This window comes from Canis aureus, chromosome 9 (assembly GCF_053574225.1).
Source record: "Canis aureus isolate CA01 chromosome 9, VMU_Caureus_v.1.0, whole genome shotgun sequence".
Lineage (NCBI taxonomy): Eukaryota > Metazoa > Chordata > Mammalia > Carnivora > Canidae > Canis > Canis aureus.
The window spans coordinates 58,230,632-58,247,584 of NC_135619.1; the positions used below are offsets into that span (position 1 = coordinate 58,230,632).

A 16,953-nucleotide genomic window follows, 5' to 3' on the forward strand; every position below is an offset into this window, starting at 1 on the left:
AACTGGGAAAGGCTAAGTTAATTTTTAGTCTGCTAGTGGAATAAGACAGAAATTGTATTATTTCCACACCTGAACTTGTGGCCTGAAATTCATAGCCACGTGCCATTTTAAAGAACTGTATTATTGACTATTCCAAGTCCAGTGCCATTGTCAGGAATCATACCTTATCTTTCACTTAGTTTGTATTATTTTGTAGGTAACAGATAAATTATGGCTTAGGCAAACAAGTTTTCTGTTTCTTTTGTTTATTTGTTTATTTTTCCTGAAGTGATAAGAGGTAGACATTGACTGGTGTTGATTTCAGACATACAGTGATGTCATCTGGAGCTTTCTGCCATGCTTACCCTGTTGATGACACTCTCTTGCCATGTCATTATCACAACTTCAGTCATCATGTTCATGTTTAAAGTAAGTATAAGAGGGAAGATAGGTTCCACCTACATCTGAATGTTTTTATTAGAAAAGAGAAAGTTTTTCCAAGAAGTTCCAGTTCATCTCATTGGACATCTAATGGTCTGCCTTGCTGTGAGGGATGGTGGGGCTGAGTAGATTGCTATAATGAATAAAATCAGGTTATATTAGTAAGGAATCTGATGGAATGCTTATGGGTTGTCATGGACAGTGTTTCCAACTCACAAATGGAGAAGTAAGAAAAGGGGGAAAAAAGCTTTTCCTTTTTTTTTTTTTTCTTCTTTTTTGGAGAAAAGCCTTTCCTAATTGTTTCCTATTACTCATCAACAATCACTCTTACTCACAAGCCCAGAGTTTACTTGGACACTTTTAGGACAGGATGAGAAAGTGAATAATCTCACATGGTTGTGTGTTAATGATGGATTTTACATCCGTCATTTGATCCTTTTTCCACTGCCATCTCTGTTTATCAAACACTGATTAGTATCAGAGCTGTAAGCCTCTTCTAAAAAGAAAGAAAGAAAGAAAATCTTGGCTCTTTTTCTGTTCATTTTCTATTTATACTCTTAGAATTAAAATAAACTTCAGTCAGAAGTAGAAGCCATATTTTGTCAGGGTGGGTGAATTTTGATAATGTTGGACAAATCCTACATTGTGAATGTACACTTTAGTGCTGATTGTGAAGCCCAAAGGCATCTCCGCATAAATCCCTCCATAGTCATTCCCATATGTGAGGAGAGGGAGGGAGATGGCAGGGCTTGGGGACAGTCCTGTGGATGACTTATTTAGCGCCGTCTCATTGATGATTGAGCCAAACTAGGATCTATCACACCTTGACCAAAATGACTTACAAAAGTGCAAAGCACAGGCAAGGAGGAGGAAAGAGAAAAGGGATGGTGTGCCTTTACAGAGTTCCTCTCCGTAAGCCATCTAAGAGCAGTGATGGATGTCAGCCCTAAAGTTAAAACTGAGAAAACATAAGTCTATATATTTTACTCCTCTGGGAAAAGGACAGAGGAGGCCAGTAAAATCTATGGCACACCTTGGCTTACTTTGGCATTTACTTTCAAGCCTGAGGCCACATTTGTCTGATGAATATCAGGGCCTTCCTTGGAAATGTAGACCATGCAATCACGGCCTAAATTTGTTATATCACTTTTCATTTATTTTTGCACTGATTAGCCTCTATTCAGATTCAAACCATAATTTAAAGATGTTCTCACTCTAGGTTTTGTGTGTGGGTGGAAGGGTGTGTGTGTGTGTGTCATTTGTCCTAGAATAAATTCTTCCAGTTGCATTCATGCATATACTAATTCTTTTAATCAATCACCCAATATTTATGTGATATCCACTTACATGCTCGGTGCTGCAGATAGTGCGACTCACAAGACACAGGAGGGTTCCTGACCTTCTGAACTGGTATGGCTCTTTGTGGAACACAGCCTGGCACCATGCAAAACTGTGACACCACATCTCCTTCCCACTCATAGGTTTAGTTCTGCATCCAACTTCATTCTTCTCCCCCAGTCTGCATCCTGCACTTATAGCCAAGTGTGCAGAAGACCTATCTTCATCGGATTCTGAATAAGCAAGGAAAGAAGAGGTCAATGGCCTTGTAACCATAACTTGATTTTAAGCTTTTTGGGCAGTGATAGCATAGTCTCTAGCTTCCTGGAGCCCTAGAATCCCTCCATGTGGCTTCTGTTTCAAAAATGTAGATGCTGGGAAGTAAACTCATTCTGTAGCACTTTGGCATTTGTTGCATTGTTCTGTGTCTACTTCCTCCATTTTAAAACTCATTTATTTAACAAATATTTATATGTTTACTGGGGAACACAGAGCAGTATAAATGCTTTGCCCTACAGGACATGTTGCAGTTTTCAACTACAATTATTAGAGTAATTTTGAAGACAGAATTCTCATTAGAATGGTAGGAGTGGAAGAGAGATTGCAGGGGTTTCAAAGGAGAGTAAAAAGAGGAGTGAGGAATGGAGCCATTAGGGAGAGCCCAGTCATTCAACGGGAAAGACCAGACCTCAGTGTTCTAATGAGTTCTGAGCTACATTCTTCTCATCGCTTCTCTTCAACAGATCTGATCCTGAAGGCAATTTCCACTGAGCTCTGTGCCTCACCTCTTCCCTGACCCCTGCCTTTAGTGATTGCCTAAAATCTTGCCTAAAATCTGCCTGTCTCCTAAAAGAAAGAAAAATAAGCTCCTTTCACTAGCTCTCCTCTGTTTTTATTTGGTCCTTGCTCAAAACACCATGATTCTGTACCAAGAAAATGGGAATCTGAACACCGGCTTATATGTCATTTCAACTTGGTCATTCTCAAGCCTCTGCCTTCACTGATATTTAATTGCCAACAAGAAGAATGCATTCAAGAAAGCAGGCTTTCCAGAGCTTTTGTCCACCTGCTTCAGATCTCTTGAGTCACCTGGTGCTCCCTTAAAGAATTCCAAGTCTCAGCTAAATGTGTTTAAAATAGTTAGACAAGAGAACAAACTGAGCGGTTTACAGCATGTTTATGTCACAATATAATTCTCTTACTTGGAAAATGAAAGGCATTGCAATATTGTTTTAAGTTAATACTTCATGTTAATCCAAAAATAGCAATGGTCAAAATTTGTTTTTCTATAGCTGAAATGGCCTCAGGAGATTATCTAATTTAGCTGTCACCTGTAGGCGATGGGTAATTCTCACATTTTACAGAAATACAACCAAGGCAGTCAAGGTTAAATGTTTTTGCAGACGGCCACAACAGGGGTTTCTAGCGAATGAACGTTTTTGGACACTTTTTCCTTTCTTTCTTCATCATTCTAACTTTCTCCTGGAATAACTCATGTTATGACCTCAGACTGACTTCTCTCTTATGCCTCTCATGAGCTATGTAGCCTTCCATACCCCGCTTAAAAATGTGTTAGCTTAAATTTCCTTGTTTTGTAAAATGCAGAAAACAGCTATTTTGAAGGGTTGCTGTTAAGGATTGGAGACTACCCGTGTAAGGCCCTTTTGAAAAAGATGCCCCCAATATGATCGTCATTTTCGTGTCATTTAATACACAGTATTTACTCAGTACTTTGTCTACAAAACAACATCAGACACTAGGGAGATAAGATGGATAAAAGAAGCAGCCACGTGTAAGAGGAATTCATATCATCGTCTCATGGAGGGGGAAAGCAATATATAATTGCAATGCAATACAGGGTGAAAACTTCTTTAAGAGATGTCCTGAATCCACCTGAGATGCACAAACCCAGCATGTCTTATCTTCTACTTCAATAACTGCAGTGACATCTAGATAGGGAGCAGGGACCCTTTAAGAATTGTGTGTGTTTCCATGTGCGGTAATGGAGAGACTCACTTCATTTTTGGATTCATCTAGGTCAACAGCTTTTCAGGGGTTCCCACTTCGTCCCAGACAGAAAAGTCTCGGTTGGAATGAATGGCCCCTACTTCCATTTCTTTTAGTTCAACAACATAGCCGGTTAATGACTTGTGACAAATAGTTATTTACACCCTTAGATTTTACCAAGGTCGCCCAAACCAGGGCATTCATTTGAGTCCATTGTGCTAAGAGGAGGCTGCTTTGCCTCTGGTAATGTATTTCTATAATCTCCTGACCTTAATCTCACTGGATATCCAGAGAGATTCAGGCAAAAACCCACAAGTCCTCCAACTGCTTGTTTGCCCTCTGGTTCTGGGTCCCTCTACCCGAGTGACTGGCACCCCTGGACTGTCCTTTTTGATCACCTGCAGGTTGCACTGGCATTTCAGCTTCAGACCATCAAACTTTAAAGCATCGTGAGGACTCTGAGCCAACCCTGGAAAAGTGTGCCTTTTCTGGTCCAGCACCTGTCTGTTTGCTCAGCTCCATAAACGGCTGACTTATAAGAGCTACTCACACAGTGTGTGAGTAATCCAATTATTGAAGCTTAGCTGGGGGAGGGGGGGGAGGCTTATCCCAAACAAAACAGTGCACATTGGTTTTCCAAAGAAAGGGGGGCAGGCAAAGGGAGAAGGCAAGTCAAAAACTTTGGAGCTACCAGAGCAGCAATGTGGAGTGAGTGATTAAATTCTTTTTGTCTTTTCAATCAGAGCTTTCACATAAAGAGTAAAGAGCATCTCTACTTGCTGCAAATCTGGGTGTCTTGACAGACGGATTTAATTCGACCTCGCTTTCTGCCTGATGTGGAGTGACACGCAATACAGGCTGGTCTGGCATATCAGATGGATGAAATTGCATGTGGGGCTTTTTGGCTTCCACCTCCTCCCTCTTCTCTGATCTTAGGCAAGAATGGAGGTGCAAGGTACTGCATCTGGGCCCTAGGAATGAAGGTGACACTTTCTCTCTGGAGGCAACTTCTACAAGCACAGAGTGGAATGGAATTGACAGGTGACATTACTGTTCAGCGAGGCTCTGCAAGCTCAGAATAGTGGTAAAGAGCACGGGTTCTTTTTTTTTTTTTTTTAAGATTTATTTATTTATTCATGAGAGACACAGAGAGAAAGAGAGGTAGAGACACAGGCAGAGGGAGAAGCAGGCTTCCTGCAGGGAGCTCGATGTGGGACTCCATCCAGGCACTCCAGCATCACAACCCGAGGCAAAGGCAGACGCTCAACCACTGAGCCACCCAGGCACCCCGAGAGCACAGGTTCTGAATTGGATTATGCCACCTTCCCGTGACACAGTGTTTAGAAAATATCATACCTGCTAGCCTTAGTTTCATCATCCCTAAAATGGGGCAAATATGAGTTTATACCTCACAGGGTTGTAGTGAAAATAATCCCTACCGGCAAATTATCTGATGCAGATTATGGACTACTTTAGTGCTAGCAACAGTGAAATATGGTATAATTTAATAAAGATAATAACACCAAGAGTGTGCACCATTTCATGGTTTCTAGAGCAAAATAATTCAAGCACTTCAGTGACAGTATCCTATAGATTAAGTCCATCTGATGAAAGCTGTAGCTTCGACCTCTAAAAAGCCTCAGATTGAGTTGCTTTATTTAATATAAATGAGATTAGCATTTTGTAGGAAACTCTGTGGGGCCTTTAACTATTAGCCTATGAAGAATCAGAAGTCTCTAGAAACCAGGCACGTGGGCAGCTGCTGTGAAAGCCGAGTTAGAGATCCAGTTGGAGGTCTGCTTGAGCACAGGCACAACTGATTGCTCAGTGAGTAGGCTCCTGGGGAGAGAAAGGAGAGGAAGGGGAGATGCTGAGCTGCTTCATTCTCTCCTGCCTATTCATCCACAGTGCCACTAGCTCTTAAATGTCACAACACACATCTGTAGAGAAGGGTTGATACCATAGCAAAGGAGAGTAAGATAAAGTCTAGAAAAAAAGAAAAATAGAATGCAACATGAAACTCTGGCCATTGTGTTCCTTTAAATCCAGAGGGAACAAACAACTTTGGGAAACAAATACATTTTTCTGCCTCCTAATGTTTCTGCTTTCTTAAATTGGTATCATAAAGGACTAATGAGTTGAGCAAACTAAATAGAAAACAACAGACGTAAAAATTTGTATGAAAATTGTGTGAGAATTGTATGAAAAATGTGATATGTGAGATGCATGCTTTAATGGGTGTGTGTACCTGAGCATGTAACTCAGATGTCTCCGCCTCCTCTGGTCTTCTGGGGTCATTATTTCCTGTGATTTCTGTATTCTGTACACCCTGGACATTCAGACCCTGCTCCGATGGGCGTGCATGTTTGCAGCAGCTGGCCCCATGGGTTTCTGTCCTTAATTGTTGGGAAGCCTCCAGTGGCTTCTGCTTTCCTTCCTCCCCACACCACTGCCTTCCCCCACTGGCTGCCTCTGCTCCCTGCTTTTGCACAACGCATGCTAACACACGGTTGGTTCATGAAACAGATTTTTACTGAGACTTATAAGCAATCCAAAAAAGGTAACAGTCTCAAAAATCCCCATCCTGAAGTAACTGGTTTTTCCTTTTTTTTTTTTTTTTTTTTTTTTAAGATTGATTTATTTATTGAGAGAGAGAGCCAGGGGTTTTGGGGAGACAGAAGGAGAGGAGAGTCCCCACTGAGCATATAGCCAAAGGAGGGCTCAATCTCAGGACCCCGAGATCATGACCTGAGCTGAAATCAAGAATCAGAGGCCTAACTGAGCCTCCCAGGCGCCCCCCTCAGTCTTGTCTAATATGACAAACTCATACTGTCGTTTGTTCTGTTTAGCCTTCTACTTGCCAATAAGTTATTGGAAATTCTTTCCAGTTGTCTAATTGGATCCTTCTTTTATCTTTCTTCTCCTCCCATTTCTTCCTGCATCAACATCACTGTCTCCACCTCTATTTCTTTCTTTTTTTTTAATTTTATTTATTCATTCATGAGAGACGGAGAGAGAGGCAGAGACACAGGTAGAGGGAGAAGCAGGCTCCATGCAGGGGGCCCGACGTGGGACTCGATCCCAGGATGCCAGGATCACGCCCCAGGGCCAAAGGCAGGCACTAAGCCGCTGAGCCACCGGTGCTGCCCTCCACCTCCATTTCTAAAAAAAAATATAATCCTTGTTTTTCATTATTAGTGTATTTTAGCTTACTTCTTCTACCACGCTCCAGAACAACAGTGTATATTTTAAGACTTGCTAAAGTACTACGCAAAACAATAAGCTCATCTATCCTGGGTTTCAAACAGTCTCCTACTTTTTTTTTTTTTTTTTTTTTTTTTAAGATATACTGTGGTTCTCATTTCTAAGAAAGCATCCTTCCTATCTGAGCAAATCCCAGAGACAATATGTGGATGTGGAAAGATTTCTTTCATTTACAAGAATGCAATATATGTGTCTATGATAATAGCAACCACTAACACTTGTAGAGAGCTTGCAGTATGCCAGGCATTGGGCCAAATGCTTTATTTTCCTCAATTAGTAAATCCTTGCAAAAAGCTTTGGAGGGAAATGTGATTATATTTCCCATCTCACATTTGAGGAAATGGAGACTTGGAGAAGGTAAATAATAGACTAAAGGTGGTGGTGATTAAATTGGGAACGAAGCCCAGCTGATCTGACTTGAGAACTCTCATTCTCACTACTACCTGTGTGTGGCTCTAGTGCTCATGCAAACCATGGGAGAGTGAGTGGGCCATTTCAGAGCAATCTCTGCCGGTTCATGATGGACTCAGCCTTGCCTGAACCCTAATTATTTGCTCCTTGTTTTCTGACTTTGGTACAGTAGGGTGTTTGTTGCAAAGAGAACCAAAAAAGAGTCATAGGTTCAATAAACACATGACGATTTGAAAAACATATGCAAAATGTCCTTGACATTCAAAAACTCTACAGAAATGCTTGCCACAGGCTCATTGTATTATTATTATTACTACTATTATTTTATATACTTGTTTACATCCATGTGTGACTACAAACAACCAGCCTGTCCAATTCCCTGTCTCTCCGATGCTTTGCTGTTAAATTTTAAAAATTGCCATTCATTTTATGTAAAAGATTTTCAAACTAATTTATGAAGAGAAAGTTATTTAGCCATGGTTTCCTTAGATTCAATATCATCTTTAATTGTATCACGCACTCAATAAAGGGCACAGTTTATATTGGTCCCTGTGGTAAGACTGGCACCGGGGAAGTATCTGGCTCTCAATTACTCATATTTTTAGTAACTGGCCCATGGAAACCTCGGCACAAGTGCAAGTGTGCAATCAGGCTTTGGGCTTATTTGAAGCTAGTTCCTACATGCTAGAGTCTTGGATTTCCCCTGCAGACTTCACTTTCTGGGATGAATTTCTAAGCAGACTCATTATCAAACATCTGCCAGGGTCACTTTGAGTGTGATGTGGGTATTAGCAATAAGTTAGCAATGAAAAATCAAAGACAGATGCCCCCTTTTTTATTTTAAAGGAAAATGGATTTTTTGTTTTCCTTAAAAACTAAGATCATAGCACTTAGTTTTATTTCTTTTTAATCAATGTATCCCTTCCTACCGCTGGGAAGCAGAGACTAGACCCCAAAACTCAACCCCAATAGGAAAAGGCATTTCAAGAATATATCTATGAAATACATTACCCCATGTCTCTAAGGGCCACATGTCCTAACTGCCAATCTTTCTCATTATATTCATAAATGTATTTACCAGATGATACACCTAATAGAAGCACTACAGTGTCAGGTTTTGGGACTCCCAGCATTGGCGTATCACTTTTGGTAGCTGGAACTACAGAGTGGCCCAGAGAGGATGGCAAAGCACCTTCACCAGCTGTGACATAAAAAACCTAACTGGTACCCAGGAGCCAAACAGGAGGACAAGAAGGGAACAGCCAAGGTTATCTATTTAGCAATATTTTTCCATCACTGTGTACATTAGCTGCTACTGAGCAAAACTTCACTAAGTGGTACAATTAATAAATTTAATAAAACAATGATTAAATGAACAAATAATTGAATAAAATGAAAGGCAATTCGATGCTTAATTCAACTTTCCACTTTCAAACTGCAACCTTCCCTTCTATAATTTCTTCTACCTTTTGCTTCCCTTCCAAACGAATCTTACGGTTCATATAAAGCAGACAAAGCAACACACACACACACACACCTGGATTAATCAGACAAAGAGCATGCTGGGATTTGTCCAGTAGTATTCATGCCCTAAGTAATGACCTCGGCTTTGCCCCAAAGCACTTAATACAGCAACTGCCATCATTATTCAGTCTTACATAAACCAACCCAGGTAAAGAACTAACTATCATGTATTATCTCAGCTGCTAATCTCAAAATCTCTACTTGCCCCTGGCTAAAGGCAGGAATATGACTCCTGCAAGAGCTATTCTTTGCTAAAGATAATACTAAGAATAATGAAAGTAAAGGTTTGAACACAGAGGACGTGGTCCTTGCTCCTCTGGCTTTCACATATGCCATCATAAGTAAGAAATGCACACACAGGTCATTCTCCCTATTACAATTATTCGCAGCCAAAGGGTTATAAGAGGGAACAATGTTCTTTAATGGGATTTTCTAGAAGTGCTCAAAGACATAGAGCTGTGTGAGTAACTTGTTTCAGAGGACTGCAGAATAGTTAGAAATGGCAAGTATCTGCTCAAGGTTTTTTTATACTTCTCTTTGGAAGTGCCTTAGGGTTTTTAGAATTTTCAAATGTTTAAGTAGAGAAACATATATTTATGCATTAGAAAGTATAAACACATGTACATAATACATATGAATAGTAGGTTATATGGATATATAGTATATAAGTAATATATACACATACATGTATACATATAAAATAAATAGAAGATAAAGTGCATATATATGTATATCTTTCTTTACATTTACACATATAAAATGTTTTTAGTACTTTAGCAAGTTCTAGCCTCTTTTGTAAATTTTGTAAATGAGGGTAAATTTCCTTCACTGTATTAATTGTGGTAACTATACCTTTTATCTATTGGCACCCTCCATTTTTTAGAAGTTGGTGTTATGCCACTTTGCTTTTACAAAAGACCTGCATCATAACCTGTTTTCGCTAATCAAAAGAGAATCCAGAGAGGATTTTTGATCTTACGAGAAAACACAAAAACCAAAAGTAGTTTTAAGCTTTGTTTTACAGTGAGCTGTGATAGAGGCAGCGCGCACCCCCAGCAGCAAGAGTGGCACCATCAGGCTCCTTCTGGGAACTACATCAGCATCTCAGCAGCAAGCTGCCAGAGCTTTGAAGTGTGTCTGTGAGCATCTGTGCTTTATCTTGATTTATTTTGTGCATGAGTTAGCAAGATGTGTCCTAAGGTATCAGAAAAATCTAAAAGAGGCTATTTTTGGGATCTGGGAATGTTCAAAATTTTTTCCATGTAAATTAATGGTAATGTCTTCTTTGCTTTACATCGTGTCTGTTTACGAAAGTTTTCATAGGTACATTCTACTTTTGGATAGCACGAGAAACCTATTATCATTCTTTATCATTCTTTTCTACCAATGATATTTCTTTTCACCACTTGATTTTTTCCCCATGTCTTGTGTTCTAGTCAAGAGGTCAGTCATGGTACCCAATGTCCCATGGCTACACAGATGTGATAAATGAGCTAGGACCAGCCAGCCAATGTAACCCATCCCCTAAACTGCTCAGAATGAGACCCAGCATGCACCTCTGATCTGGGCAGGCCAGTCAGACTCCTCACTTGGAATTTCCAGTCTGAGATTTGAATAGTCATTGTGTTCTCTACCTGTGGAAAGATGGTATGAAGCATATTGCTTCAGAGGAAGAAAAAGACAGAGTCATATGATCCATTCCTTTTCCTGAATATTTGGGTTACATTTGACCTGAAAATAGCTACACATCTATAAAGGAATTATAGCAACTGAAGACACTGAGGATAGTCTCTTCGTACTAGTTGAGTAACAAGACGGAAAGTTCTATGGTCTTGGAGGTGAATATGAAAATGTCTTCTTTATTCATTTTTTAAAGATTTTGTTTATTTATTCATGAGAGACAGAGAGATGCAGAGACATAGGCAGAGGGAGAAGTAGGCTTCTTGGGGGAGCCTGATGCTGGACTCGATCCCAGGACCGTGGGATCACGACCTGAGCCCAAGCCAGATGCTCAACCACTGAGCCACCCAAGTGCCCTTGAAAATGTCTTCTTTATTGAGAAAATAGCATAATAAGCCTGTTTGGGGTGAGTCAACTTACACTTAGATTTCTGAGTGAGGACAATTACAATGCACAAATGAGAAGAACATGCAGGATGTGGGGCATTCAGGGAAGGATGGAGGATACTAAGAGAATAATAGAGGAAGTAGGGAGGAAGAAAATGTAGAGAAAACTCCAGTGAGCACAAGGAGGGTGATTTCACATATGGCTTATCCTGCCCTGCTCTCCCTCAAAGACACAGTACTGTCCCTAAAACCAGGGGAGTTTTGAAGTGTGTATAATTTTGTATAACGTGATGAAATGGGTGATACCTTCACTACAGGGATGAGAGAGACAGCAAATGTAGCATAGGTTGTTGCTGATCCTTGACCATAAAATCATAAGTCTTGGAAAGGAAATAAAGAATATTTGGGAAGAGATTTGGGTTTTTATACATTATGGAAGTAATTCCTAACTGATTATATAGAAATTGCCAAAAGTTGAGTAGGTACCAGTTGACATAAGGGTTAAAGTTGTAAACTGAATGGATAATATTTGAATACTGGGAAATGAATAGGGCAAGCATATTCCTCATTTTACGGAACATCATTTTCCACAGGTCCGTTTCTAATATTGTGCTACAGGTATTAGGTCCGTTGAAAACTCTCATGCATAATGATGGTGTAGAGCCCAATAGTATCTATAACATTTTAACTTTAAATGCCTTTGGGGATGTTACTAACATGATAAGCTGAATTCTGGACAAGAAATTCAGATTGCATAGTGTTTAACCAAATGTCCGTGTTCTGCTCCCTAACCCTGGTGAAGATTTGGGGCTGTTTTTCCTGAACTCCTCATGCACACCTTCCACTCTCCCCTCAAAGCGCCCAGTTAGTCAACACTGAGCAGGGAAGGGCAAACCTAGGTTATACCACTGTCAAAATGCCAGGCCAGTAGAATCTCCTCCTCCCTCCTCTTACTAAATGGATCCCGTGCACCACTATATCAACTTCCCAAAACATTTTAACTGGACTGAAGGATTTTGTTATATGGAAAAGCAACATTCTAAGAGGAGACTAAGCTTGGTGAGAGAAATTTCCTTTAATAAATCTGATTGCTCAGCTCCTACTAGCTCTGAAAAGCCCTAGAATCTTCTCTTTCTCTACTTTTGCTCATACTCTATAGGATCTTGAACTCCTCAGCACAGACGCCATGTCCACATATGCAATGAGAACTCATAATTTAGCTAAAGTCTACTTCTCCCAGGGGTTTTCCAGTTAATCCTTCCACCTCTGCAAATTTCCCTCTACTTTATCATTCCCATCAGCATTCAAAATGCAATAATATTCCCTTACTTAGTTTCCATGTCTTTTACTTGCTTTCCACTATTATTCTGCTCTCCTTTAGAGAAGAGCTTCATAAACGGCTTGTCTATATCAGCTGCTTCAATTGTTTCATCTGTCATTCCTGTCTTAGTTCACTCTGAACAGGTCTTTAATCGTCTCCCCTCCCCCAATCGCTCAAAGTACCAGGGGTTTCTATCCTATACAATCTCTTTAATTCTTGATTCTTTTCTTACTAAGCCTCTCCACACCATTAGACAAAGTTGAACATCCTTAATCTGTAATGGAGAGTATTAACAGTGGTTTGATCACACATATAATTCTGGCTATTGTCAAAGAATTGAGGATCCAATGAGGTAGCATATTTAAAAATAATTTTTAAATTATTAACCACTAGGTATGCATTAATTTATTCAGAGAAGAATACAAACTGGTTTACTGAAAAAAAAATCCGGTTTACTGAATTATTTTAAAATCTAGCAGAGCTGAGGAAATATAGATGACCATATGTCATCCCTTAATCTATGTAATCCCTTAATGAACTCTAATCTTTGGCATGAGATTGTACTTATTCTATTCTATTTTATTCTATTTTAAAAGGGGACTTGGGGATCCCTGGGTGGCTCAGCGATTTGGCGCCTGCGTTTGGCCCAGGGCGCGATCCTGGAGTCCGGGGATTGAGTCCCGCGTCCGGCTCCTGGCATGGAGCCTGCTTCTCCCTCTGCCTGTGTCTCTGCCTCTCTCTCTCTCTCTCTTTCTCTCTCTCTCTCTATCATGAATAAATAAATAAATAAATAAAATCTTTAAAAAAATAAAAGGAGACTTAATTTTATACAGTCTATAATTGTTTCTTTGCTTCACTCCCTTTCTGGAAAGCAGTCCTATAATATAAATCATAGAAGAAAATGAAGATGAAAATAGAAATGATCTAGCTCTTAGAAGTCTTTAGAAAGTGCATAGTTGCAATTTTATGTTTAGGTCTCCATTCCTATTCCAGTGGCCCCAACACTAATCTTCAAATTCCTACACTTTGAAAAATAAGAATGTTCCAGTCAAGAACAGTTTGCTCTTCTCAGTAGGTCAGTAAAGATTCAAAGTCTTAAAGCAAACTACTAGTGAGGTGGAACAACTATGACTCATAGATCTGCCCTTCCTCTGCCATCCAGGCTGCCCCTCCTAAGTGCCTAGATTTCAGAAAGTTTTGGGTATGATAAGTGATTATCGTAGTATATTGAATAAAAATAATTTTCAAAGTGGGTTCTGAACTAGACTTTTAAACTCCTCCTAATATAAACGTACTGCTTAAAGTGACCAATCCTTATAACAAATTCTTTCTAAGATCAAGTCTATAAGTTTAGATATTTTGGAATAAAAAGGCAGAGGTGGAAGAAAAGAGTATGTATAATCTCTTCTTCCACCACCGCTTCCAAGTAGGCCACTCTTAAGATTCATCTATTTTCTTCTTTTGAATAGACGCAACTGAGATTGAGTGTGATATTTATGGCCTCTTTAGATTGTGGCTTGGCTATTTGGGTCCCCTGTATTTGGTTCCCTTCCTTGTTGTCATGTGGAAAATTACTGAGTTAACTAAGTTTTAAATTATCAGTGGGAAAACCCACCTCTGACTGAGGTTTCAACCCTGTTTCCCACTTGTTTCCTGTTCCTGTTTGTATCTAACTGATCCCTAAAGATTTCTGCTGAATCAGAGAGCTATTAATTCATTGACTAAGTTGTTCCTAAGATCTAGTTGTGGAGGAATGTTATCTATAAATCATCATAGACTTAATTGATTTTTTTTAATTTGGAAAAACTAGTGTTCAACTAATATTTAAACACTAAATTTTTTTTTGGTCTAAAAATCTTTATTTTACCATAATTTTTGACTTTTATTTTGAGTTATAAGTGTAGATTCAAGTGCAATTGTAAGAAATAATACAGTCATCCCATTGTCATTCCAATACCTACTTTGCTCCCCTGGTAACATCCTGCAAAACTGTAATACAATATCACCACAAGGATATTGACATTAATAGAGCAATACAGAACATTTCCAACAAAACAAAAATCCCTCCCATTTCTTGCCAGCCTTCCACCCCTTCCTTAATTAAAGGCAACAACTAATTTGTGCTCTATTTCTATGATTTTGTCATTTCAAAAAAACTACATAAATGGAATCATATCAGCTTGTATCACTTTAGGAATTGGCTTTTGTCATTCTGCTTACTTTTCATAAAATGTTTTTCTGATCCAATCATGGTAACCAGGACAGAGTTATCTTTGATGGACAATATATTCTAAAACAAGTGTCCACAATATCTAGCCTGAGCCTAACTAATGGAGTTTTTCATTCTTTTCTAAAAGGAACAGTCAGAACAGTATTCTATAAGAAAATTTCCATTCACAGATATCTCATTATCCTTTTCATTATTCTGCCAGTGGTATTTTTAGGAAACCACCACACTTGAACAGTTCCTATTATGGTTGCTGTTGTTGCTTATAAGGGCTATCCAAGAGAAACAAACCTGGACAGCAGTAAAAGGTGGTAAAGGCAGATTTTATTTGGTGATAACTATTGCAGTTGAGAAGACAGTCCAGAGTATATGAGCTCAGCTTCACCAAAACGAAGGGCACAAGACTTTTTAAATGCTGGGGTGTGCTAAAGGAAAGGCACAGGGACACTGAGGGGGATTGGGTCTACGTGAGTCAGGCAGTCATCTGGGTTTGCTAATTGGTACTTATCCAAAGGAGGAACAGACGTCTCCTGTCTTTTGATGAAGGTAGTTGTTAAGTTAGAGCAATGTGCCCACTGAAGTTGGGTCCTTACTCCCCAACCAGAGCTATCTCCTGAATGTTTGCATTTCAGAGACTACCTCTAGGTCCTTGGGAAGACAGTGCTGGGTGGTAGGAGATCTGTATCAAAAGGACAGAAAGGGATTTATCAATGCAAGTCTTCTAAACAAATTTGCCTAAGAGGGCGTTCCAGGCCCTAGCCACCTATTACCAGGTTTTGGTTGGAACAAACTGCAAATTCACCCAGCAATGTTGAAATTTCTTAGGTAGAGATTTTAAGGGAAGTCTGAGGTCATTCTAGGAACCTGGCCTTATACTTCTAGAAGCCATGCTAAAGTTTGGTTAAGTCTCTTGGTTCAGAAATGTAGATGGAGTCATTTTGTGCTGCAAGTTTTTGCAGTTCTAAGGCCTACTCTGGGTCAGGTATAGGGTTTGTTAGAACATTGCATGTAATATTGCAAATCATTCCCCAACCCCAAGAGGGACTATTTGCAATCTCTTTCAATATCTAAGATAATTTAGATTTATAGAAAAAGCACGTGATAATTAACTGGTAGGCCTAGGATTTGAATCGTTTTATCTTTGAGGGCAGAATCTTCCTGAATCTCCAAAATGTAAAATCTATAAACTTGGTAATTTTTTTCAGATTATTCTTTGAAGAAAATTTTTTTGATGTGGTATTTTCTAAACTTCTAGTTACTTTTTATGTGTGTGTGTGTGCGTGTGTGTGTGTATGTGTGTGTGTTTTAATTTAACACCTTTTGTACCATCTCTCTTTTCAATTGAGTTAGATCTTTGGGTAAAGCAAAATGAAGGGAAAATGAAATCAGTCTTTTTTATTTTTTATTGTCTCTAATCTCCTTAACTTTATTTTCCATATGCATTCATAATTTTCTCTTTTTTGTTAGATTTGAAAATGTGGTGAATAGCAGAGGAAAGAAAAAAAATGAGAACATAATTGGATGGAAGCAATGAACTGCATTTTCAGAATTAGTCAAGATTAGGCAAAATGCTGGGGTTCTTAGTTCCAGCACTATTTACATTTTGAGTTGGGTCCATGTGATAACCAACAATATCTTCAGATATTTGCCAAATGTCATCTGGAAGGCAAAATAGTCCCAAGTGAGGATTACCTGGGATGAAAGGAAGAAGGAGGAGGAGGAGGAGGGGGAGGAGGAGGAGGAGGAGGAGGAGAAAAGGGAAGGAGAGGGAAGGGAAAGGGGAAGAGAAAGAAAGAAAAGAAAAGGAAAAGAAAAGAAAAGAAAAGAAAAGAAAAGAAAAGAAAAGAAAGAAAAGAAAAGAAAGAAAAAAGAAAAGAAAAGAAAAGGAAAAAGAAAAGAAAAGAAAAGAAAAGAAAAGAAAAGAAAGAAAGAAAAGAAAAGAAAAGAAAAGAAAAGAAAAGAAAAGAAAAGAAAAGAAAAGAAAAGAAAAGAAAAGAAAAGAAAAGAAAAGAAAAGAAAAAGAAAAGAACCTTGTGTTTTGGTTAGTAACGTCTTCTGAATTTCACCATAGCACTCTTGGATCCTGCCCTGTTTCAAACTCTGGCTAATATTCTCATAAACGAGATGGCCTGGCCCTAGGGAGACCCCCTTGCTTGGCCCAGGTACCAGTTCTTTAATGAATTCTTGCTCTGTTTGGCTCTTTGTCTCATACTTCAATTTCATTTGACTCATTGTTTTACATTGAAACACCAATATTTCTCATGACTAAAGTACCATACTGCCTCTCCAGAGTCCTTGACAGAAATCTTTTCATTTCACTCACTCAACCTGGGGCCGCACCACTTGCCCATCCACCATTGCATTCCCCTCCTTCT

General features: G+C 39.2%; 1 long non-coding RNA gene across 4 annotated transcripts in view; it reads left to right on the forward strand.

The window, feature by feature from the left end:
- The window catches only part of LOC144320170 (uncharacterized), a 115,622-nt gene extending 99,336 nt beyond the window's left edge, over positions 1 to 16,286 (forward strand). For 3 of the 4 annotated variants that reach the window (XR_013385734.1, XR_013385731.1, XR_013385735.1), the window contains 4 exons: positions 4,170 to 4,322; positions 4,509 to 4,806; positions 9,989 to 10,103; positions 16,046 to 16,286. This is a non-coding gene — a long non-coding RNA (uncharacterized LOC144320170). The remainder of the gene's footprint in view (positions 1 to 4,169; positions 4,323 to 4,508; positions 4,807 to 9,988; positions 10,104 to 16,045) is intronic. The other variant, XR_013385732.1, reaches the window with a different exon arrangement.
- The last annotated feature ends 667 nt before the right edge of the window (positions 16,287 to 16,953 follow it).